The sequence below is a fragment of the Arachis stenosperma genome, chromosome 4 (genome assembly GCF_014773155.1).
Source record: "Arachis stenosperma cultivar V10309 chromosome 4, arast.V10309.gnm1.PFL2, whole genome shotgun sequence".
Lineage (NCBI taxonomy): Eukaryota > Viridiplantae > Streptophyta > Magnoliopsida > Fabales > Fabaceae > Arachis > Arachis stenosperma.
The window spans coordinates 49992779-49999904 of NC_080380.1; the positions used below are offsets into that span (position 1 = coordinate 49992779).

Genomic DNA, 7126 nt, shown 5'->3' on the forward strand with positions numbered 1-7126 from the left:
CTTGCTTGGTGCAAGTGCCCTCTAATGTGCATGGTATCATAAAGCTCCCAGGATCTTTAAGCTTCTCAGGTAAGCTTTTCAGAATGACTGCACTGCATTCTTCAGTGAGGTAAACTTTTTCAGTTTCCCTCCAATCCTTCTTATGACTTAAGATCTCTTTCATGAACTTAGCATAAGATGGTATTTGCTCAAGTGCTTCTGCAAACGGAATCTTTATTTCAAGAGTCCTGAGATAGTCTGCAAAGCGGGCAAATTGCTTATCCTGTTTCGCTTGGCGGAGTTTTTGAGGATAAGGCATTTTGGCTTTGTATTCCTCAACCTTAGTTGCTGCAGGTTTATTACCTACAGAAGTGGGTTGGGAAGCCTTTTTAGAAGGGTTGTCATCAGCACTTGTATGTGACTGATCCCCCACTGGCATTTGAATGCTAGGGGTGGAAGCTGGAGTGGCGTTAGACGCCACTTCCTTGTTTGTTACTGGCGTTTGAACGCCAGAACCATGCTCCTTTTGGGCGTTCAACGCCGGATTCATGCTTGTTTCTGGCGTTGAACGTCAGGAATGAGCATGGTCTGGGCGTTCAGCGCCAGCTTTATTCCTCTCTGGGCTCTGACTGTCCTCAGAGGGATTTTGAGTAGCCATTTGTTCATTTCTTGGTTTCCTGCTGCTTTGAAGTGAGGTATTTAATGTTTTCCCACTTCTTAATTGAACTGCTTGGCATTCTTCTGCTATTTGTTTTGACAGTTGCTTTTCTGTCTGCTTTAATTGTACTTCCATATTCCTGTTAGCCATTCTTGTTTCTTGTAATATTTCCTTGAATTTGGCTAGCTGCTGAGTTAGAAAATCTAATTGCTTATTGAATTCATTAGCCTGATCCACCGGACTGAGTTCAGCAGTTACTGATTTAGCTTCTTCTTTCATGGAAGATTCACTACTTAGGTACAGATGTTGATTTCTGGCAACTGTATCAATAAGCTCTTGAGCTTCTTCAATTGTTTTTCTCATATGTATAGATCCACCAGCTGAGTGGTCTAGAGAAATCTGAGCTTTTTCTGTAAGCCCATAATAGAAGATGTCTAATTGCACCCATTCTGAAAACATTTCAGAGGGGCATTTTCTTATCATCTCTCTGTATCTCTCCCAGGCATCATAAAGAGATTCATTATCTCCTTGTTTGAAGCCTTGGATGCTTAGCCTTAGCTGTGTCATCCGTTTTGGAGGGAAATAGTGATTCAGGAATTTTTCTGACAGCTGCTTCCATGTTTTTATGCTGTTCTTAGGCTGGTTATTTAACCATCTCTTAGCTTGATCTTTTATAGCAAATGGGAACAGTAATAATCTATAGACATCCTGATCCACTTCCTTATCATGTACTGTGTCAGCAATTTGTAAAAATTGTGCCAGAAACTCTGTAGGTTCTTCATGTGGAAGACCAGAATACTGACAGTTTTGCTGCACCATGATAATGAGCTGAGGATTCAACTCAAAGCTACTAACTCCAATGGAGGGTATACAGATACTACTCCCATATGAAGCAGTAGTGGGGTTAGCATATGACCCCAGAGTCCTCTTGGACTGTTCATTCCTACTTGCTTCCATGATGGAATACAAGGGATAATTTATATGTTGATATTAAATTTTTTTTTTGAATTAATTTTTATAAAATAAAATAAAAAAACGAAATAAATAAAAGAAATTAGAAATATTTTGAAATTGAAATTTGAATTTTTATATAAAATTTTCGAAAAAAGTAGTTCAAAATTAGTTAGAAAATATAATTTTTTTGAATTTTGAATTTTATGATGAAAGAGAAAAACACACAAAAGACACAAGACTTAAAATTTTTAGATCTAATGCTCCTTATTTTCGAAAATTTTTGGAGGAAAAACACCAAGGAACACCAAACTTAAAAATTTTAAGATCAAGACACAAGAAAAACTCAAGAACACTTTGAAGACTCACAAGAACACCAAGAACAAAAGAAAGAACACCAAACTTAAAATTTTTAGAAAACCAAGACAAATTTTCGAAAATTAAAGAAAGATTAACAAGAAAACACCAAACTTAGAGTTTGGCACAAGATTTAATCAAAGAAAAATTATTTTTGAAAAAGATTCCAAAGCGGATACCCAATTATCAAGAACAACTACCAATGCTCCAGCCAATTGGGCAGTAATCTCAATGTTGGTTTTAAAAATGTATCATATTTATGGATAAAAATATAAATTTTTGAAAGTTAATGTTTTGAAAAAGCACAAGAAAAAACAAGAAAAGACACAAAACAAGAAAAACTTGAGATCAAACAAGAAAAATAAACAAGAACAACTTGAAGATCAATGAAGAACAAAGAACACAAGTCGAAAATTTTAAAGAAAAATATAAGATATGCAATTGACACCAAACTTAGAACAAGACACTAAACTCACGAAAATTAGCAATTAATTAAGAAAAATAATATTTTTGAAAAGAAATTTTTGAAAAGAAACTATCTTATCAGAATTTGATGACTCTATAACAATAAGAATAATAAAAATAAATTATTCCTAATCTAAGAAATAAAATAAACTTTTAGTTGTTCAAACTCAAATAATCCCCGGCAACGGCGCCAAAAACTTGGTGCACGAATTTGTGATCCGCACAACTAACCAGCAAGTGCACTGGGTCGTCCAAGTAATACCTTACGTGAGTAAGGGTCGATCCCACGGAGATTATTGGTTTGAAGCAAGCTATATTTATTTTATTAATCTTAGTCAGGAGGCCAATAAGATTATTTGGAATTAATTGTAAGTTAAAGTGTTTAAAACTATTAGAAAAATAAGAGAGAATCAAATCGTTACTTGATGTGCAGTAATGAGAAATATGTTGGAGTTTTGGAGATGCTTTGTCCTTTGAATTTCTACTTTTCCTTGAAATCCTTTTCCACACGCAAAGTCCCTTCCATGGCAAGCTCTATGTAGGGTGTCATCGTTGTCAATGGCTACTTCCCATCCTCTCAGTGAAAATGTTCCTATGCTCTGTCACAGCACGGCTAATCATCTGTCGGTTCTCAATTAGGTTGGAATAGAACCCATTGATTCTTTTGCGTCTGTCACTAACGCCCAGCCTTCAGGAGTTTGAAGCTCGTCATAGTCATTCAATCCCAGAATCCTACTCGGAATACCACAGACAAGGTTTAGACTTTTCGGATTCTCATGAATGCCGCCATTAATCCGGCTTATACCACGAAGATTCTGCGTAATGAATCTAAGAGATACTCATTCAGTCTGATGTAGAATGGAGGTGGTTGTCAGGCACACGTTCATGGATTGGGGAAGGTGATGAGTGTCACGGATCATCACCTTCTCCATAATTAAGCGCGAATGAACATCTTAGATAAGAACAAGCGTGTTTGAATCGAAAACAAAGGAATTGTATTAATTTATCGAGACGCTGCAGAGCTCCTCACCCCCAACAATGGAGTTTAGAGACTCATGCCGTCAAAAAGTATGTAATTCAGATCTGAAAATGTCATGAGGTACAAAATAATTCTCTAAAAGTTGTTTAAATAGTAAACTAGTAACCTAGGTTTACAGAATATGAGTAAACTAAGATAATTGGTGCAGAAATCCACTTCTGGGGCCCACTTGGTGTGTGCTGGGGCTGAGACTAAAGCTATCCACGAGTAGAGGCTTTTCTTGGAGTTGAACTCCAAGTTATGACGTGTTTTGGGCGTTCAACTCCAGATCATGACGTGTTTCTGGCGTTTAACTCCAGACAGCAGCGTGTACTTGGCGTTCAACGCCAAGTTACGTCGTCTATCTTCGCGCAAAGTATGGACTATTATATATTGCTGGAAAGCCCTGGATGTCTACTTTCCAACGCCATTGAGAGCGCGCCAATTGGACTCCTGTAGCTCCAGAAATTCCATTTCGAGTACAGGGAGGTCAGGATCCAACAGCATCAGCAGTCCTTTTTCAGCCTAAGTCATATTTTTGCTCAGCTCCCTCAATTTCAGCCAGAAAATACCTAAAATCACAGAAAAATACACACACTCATAGTAAAGTCCAGAAATATGATTTTTGCTTAAAAACTAATAAAATTCTATTAAAAACTAATTAAAACATACTAAAATCTACATGAAATTACCCCCAAAAAGCGTATAAAATATCCGCTCATCAAAGATACCTATGATGCTCCATTCAGAAAGCATGTCAGAAGGATACTTTCTGATTAATTGTTTGTATCTTTCCCAAGCTTCATAGAGGGATTCACCTTCCTTCTGTCTAAAGGTTTGGACTTCCACTCTAAGCTTACTCAATTTTTGAGGTGGAAAGAACTTTGCCAAGAAGGCATTGACTAGCTTTTCCCAAGAGTTCAGGCTTTCTTTAGGTTGTGAATCCAACCATATCCTAGCTCTGTCTCTTACAGCAAAAGGGAATAGCATAAGTCTGTAGACCTCAGGGTCAACCCCATTGGTCTTGACAATGTCACAGATTTACAAGAATTCAGCTAAAAACTGATGAGGATCTTCCAATGGAAGTCCATGGAACTTGCAATTCTGTTGTATTAGAGAAACTAATTGAGGCTTAAGCTCAAAGTTGTTTGCTCCAATGGCAGAGATAGAGATGCTTCTCCCATAAAAATCGGGAGTAGGTGCAGTAAAGTCACCCAGCACCTTCCTTGCATTATTGGCATTGTTGTTGTTTTCGGCTGCCATAGGTTCTTCTTCTTTGAAGATTTCTGTTAGATCCTCTATAGAGAGTTGTGCCTTAGCTTCTCTTAGCTTTCGCTTCAAGGTCCTTTCAGGTTCAGGATCAGCCTCAACAAGAATGCTTTTGTCTTTGCTCCTGCTCATATGAAAGAGAAGAGAACAAGAAAATATGGAATCCTCTATGTCACAGTATAGAGATTCCTTGAGGTGTCAGAGGAAAAGAAAATTAGAAGGAAGAGGTAGAATAATTCGAACTTATCAAGTATGATGGAGTTCGAATTGTGCATTGAGGAGTGGTGTTAGTCCATAAATAGAAAGATGTGAGAATATGGGAAGAAATTTTCGAAAATTCAGTAAAAAATTTTAAAATCATTTTGAAAAATACTAATTGATTTTCGAAAACTAAGAGTGGAAAAGAAATCAAGTGATTTTTGAAAAAGATTTTGAAATTAGAAATTAAAAAGATATGATTGAAAACTATTTTGAAAAAGATGTGATTTAAAGAGATATGATTGAAAAGATATGATTTTTAAAAAAATATGATTGAGAAGATATGATTTGAAAAACAATTTAAAAAGATTTGATTTTAAAATTAATAACCTGCCTAACAAGAAAGATATGATTCAGACATTAAACCTTTCTCAACAAAAAAGGAAACATATTCTGAGATGTTGAATCAAATCATTAATTGATAGCAAGTATTTTGAAAAAGGAAAGAAATTGATTTTGAAAACATATGATTGAAAAGATATGATTTGAAAAAGATTTGATTTTGAAAAATTTTGAAAACCTGAAAAAAAAATTTGAATTGAAAACAAAATCTTCCCTCTTGTGCCATCCTGGCGTTAAACGCCCATAATGGTGCACATTCTGGCGTTTAACGCCCAAAGCTCTACCCTTTTGGGCGTTAAACGCCCAGCCAAGCACCCTGGCTGGCGTTTAAACGCCAGTTTTCCCTCCTCACTGGGTGTTTTGAACGCCCAGCTTTTTCTGTATAATTCCTCTGTTGTATGTTCTGAATCTTCAATTCTTTGTATTATTGACTTGAAAAGACATAAATTAAAAATATTTTTTGGATTTTTAATAATGAGGAATAATCAAAATGCAACTAAAATCAAATAACAATGCATGCAAGACACCGAACTTAGCAGTTTGTATACTACTGATACTAACAAAATGAGAATGCATATGAGAAACAACAAAACACTCAAGTCAAGAGAATTCAAAGATCAGAGCAAGGAAATCATCAAGAACATCTTGAAGATCACTTAAGACACATGAATGAATGCAAGAAGAACAGATGTAAGACCCAAAACCTTTGAAAAGTATTTTTATGAGTAAGTCTCAAATCATATAGTTATTTATAGCCTTAATTTCAGAAATTATTTTATTAAAGATAATTAAGGCAAGTTTTGATTTATTGAATTTGAGATAAGTTATGATTTTTATCCAATTTCACAATTGTTGGATTATTTTCTATATTCAAATTTATAAAGTTGGTAGTTATGAAATAATAAGGATTTTATATGATTTGGATTAGATAAATAATATTTTAAATATTATTACTACTATTTTGGAAAACGAAGAAAATTAAGTATATTATTTCTAATTTTTGGACTTAGACATTTTATTGAAAATAATTTGTGAAATTGATGAGCAAATAGTATTTTCTATGTACAAATAGTGTTGTTGGATTTAATTTGGATTTCAATTATTATATTATACCCAATTTTATTTGAAATTACCAAATTGCCCCTAAACCTAATTTTGACTAAACCCTAACCTAGCTACCTTTTCCCCCCCCCCCCCAGAACCCAGCAGCTATAGCACGCACAGTTTCCTTTTGTTCTTTCTTCATGAAAGAAAGGAACAGAAGCAAAAGAAAAACGAGATAGAGGGGAGAAGAGGGAGGCGGCGCGGTGGGAGTCACTGCCACCGTCACCGCCGTCGTTAACAGAGAGGAAGGGAGATCTGAACGAGAAGAGAGTGAGTGACGCGAGGGAGGGAGATGAGGCTTCGTTGCCGTCACGCTCTGCCGCACGCGGGGAGCGCCGCCGTCGAAGCCATGCCCTGCGTCCCTGCCCGGTCGCGATTCTGCCACTGCCAACTCTGCCGTCACTGCTTCCATAACCTCCAACAGCACTGCTGTTGTCGACGATAGAGCCGCCGCGAAGAGGAGGAAGGGCGCTGCTTCAAGCCTCGCCGCCGTCGCTGCTCTGAAAGGGTCTGTAGTGGTCGCCGTCGAGCATGACAGGTGGATGCGAAGGAGAACTCACGTCTGAGACTGGGAGGAGGTGGGGATCCGCCGCTGTCGCCAGTGGAGGCCACTGCTGTGCAACGGACGTGTGAGAGGGAAGCAAGATGAATCCTCTCTGCTTCTGGTGCTCTGGTCTGTCGCCGGCGCCGCCTTCGCCGGAGCTGTCGTTGTCAGAAAGGGATTT

General features: G+C 37.3%; 1 non-coding gene across 1 annotated transcript; it reads left to right on the top strand.

The window, feature by feature from the left end:
* The first annotated feature begins 4178 nt into the window (after positions 1-4178).
* On the top strand, positions 4179-4286 carry LOC130978311 (small nucleolar RNA R71). The gene has a single exon (XR_009085962.1). It is a non-coding gene; the product is annotated as a small nucleolar RNA R71 (small nucleolar RNA).
* Positions 4287-7126: the final 2840 nt, after the last annotated feature.